Raw genomic sequence first — 2,317 nt, forward strand, 5'->3', positions numbered from 1 at the left:
GCAAAGGCCTGGGTTTCATGTCACTAACTTCAAGTGTCATTCTCTAACAACCTATTCTTGGTCTATTACCCAAAAACAAGAATTAGAAAGTTGACAGAAATAATAAATCCAGGGTTACGCTTAAATATAATACAGAAGGGTGGTTGAATATAACCAGCTTTAAAATCCCTTCTGTCAGATTCCAACCCTTAGCTTAAGATTCTTATAAAAAATATTTGTTTGAGAGGCTGGATAGCAGTGTGCTGTTTCCTGTCTGTCTACACATGTCAGATTTTAAGCATTAGGATAGCTAAACAATGCTCTGTCCCTATAGTATGGGAATGTACAATAACACGATCATTTTATTTTAGGGAGAAAAAAGCCAGTATTGTCACTTTCAAGTCATTGTTAAATGCAATCTGGTTTCTTTTGGTGGTCAGTTTAGGGAAATAACAATAATATTCAATTTAAATAGCAAGCAAGACCTTCTTCAATTTCTGCAGCCACATATACCAGCTGATCTCTCGTCCTCAAAGCAAATACCAACCACGAAGTCCATTAAGTTCAAAGACGTCATATTTTGTGCTACATCCCAGGCATCTATTTTGCAAAGTGGCTTCTCCACTTTGCAGAAAGTGAGGAAAGCCATGAAATGCTTCCTCAGGAAAATGTCCTTTTTCAGCTCCTCTCGCAATCCATGCACGAAGTGTCTGATTCCAGGGAGTTCAAGGCTCCCTGTAACCCAGAGTCACCTGTGTTCAGTCCTCGTTTATAAAATATTGGAACAGGATAACAAGGAAGACCTATGAGCATAAATGTTTCTGTTCGCTTGTTCTAATGTAAGAGGCGTGTTATCTCTTTCGGAGTTCTTTCAATTTCTTAGTTTTAATAATCACAAAATGAAGTGACTACTCTAGAAAGTACAATTTAAAATCTATTAACTACAGCTTTTGAAATATTTAGGTGTTATATGCACAACATAATTATATCAGCTGTGGTAGAAATTCCAGCAATCTACTGGTTAATAGAAAAATAAAAAGCACCATGATAAATAACTACATGTTAAAATTACAAATAGAAGTTTAAGTGATATAAATATAAATTGATGGAAATGGATAAAATATTCATACTGTTACAAAATTAATATCAATTCTATAGCACATACAGAAACTGCTTAATATAGCTCAAATTTTTCTATCATAAAAGTAGGAGTTATTTCTTGGCTTGGCAAGAGAATGAATTAAATGGATGTTTTCAGTTTATTAATAAGGCACTGAATTATTCTGACCATTCTAATGGTAACTTCATTCACCTTTATATTATGGTTTTTCTATGAATCACTTATCCATACTAGACTGTAAGTCAACTGAAGGAAGATTCCTTTCTTACTCATCTCCATATTACAGTATTTTGCATATAGTAGAATCTATCTTTCCTTTTTTCTCTCTTTCCTACTCCATGCTGAACAGGATTCAAATCCATTTACGAAATCAACACAACAGGAAAAAATGCATTGGAACTAGCTGAGGAAAAAAATAAAGCAATAATCAAGCACTGGACATAAAACAGAACCAATCTACTTCCTGCAAGCGAGTCACAAATACAAGTCTAAGCTTTTTAGCAGACACTATTAAAAGGGAAACCCAGTCAATTCAGTGCCCCAAAGATCAAACAAACAGAATCTTCAGGATAAATACTATTCACTATTCCTAATACTTACACCTGACAGAAATATCTGGTCCTAAAGTAGATATTGTGAATTTAATGGACAACATCTTCTTTATAGTGAACACAACAATGAGTTTCATAGGAGCCATTTCTTATAGTGACCCTCAAGGTAGTAATTCTATAGAGAAGAGATAATACATGATTGGGAACAGCTTTCTGCTGGTCTGATTTAACTCAAGAAGAGATTTTATAGTATCTAAAAGAATGGATTACTGAATAACAATTCTGACCAAATACTGTTTCGTTCAGTAAGGTTTTTGCAGCTATAGAGAGTTTGAGTTTGTGTTTCTGACAGTACCTGCAATTGATTGTGCTGGTAATTACAGAGGAACCAAACACCTCAGCATCTAGCTATGCTGGGGTTACAGTTGACATGCTATTGGGGAAAATGCAGGGAGGAGCAACTTGTCTCCGAATACAGTGGAGTCGAAGGAATTCTCTTAAGGCAGGCTCAGGATTTCCTTAGCTCTCTGTATCTCCAGTGCCAGGATAAGGGCTGGCAATGAATTGAATTTGCTATAGTATTGATTTTATTTTTGATATTTAAACTGCCTCTATATACTCATGCCATGATTCTCTCTTTAAAACAAAAGAGCATCATTCTTTTTTA

At 35.0% G+C, this 2,317-nt stretch overlaps 1 protein-coding gene across 1 annotated transcript in view; it reads right to left on the reverse strand.

The window, feature by feature from the left end:
* Positions 1–2,317, reverse strand: part of CCDC178 (coiled-coil domain containing 178) — a 466,106-nt gene that overhangs the window by 262,423 nt on the left and 201,366 nt on the right. The gene's annotated exons all lie outside the window — the stretch shown is intronic.

The sequence above is a fragment of the Propithecus coquereli genome, unplaced genomic scaffold (assembly GCF_000956105.1).
Source record: "Propithecus coquereli isolate 6110/MARCELLA unplaced genomic scaffold, Pcoq_1.0 Scaffold51, whole genome shotgun sequence".
Taxonomy (NCBI): Eukaryota; Metazoa; Chordata; class Mammalia; order Primates; family Indriidae; genus Propithecus; species Propithecus coquereli.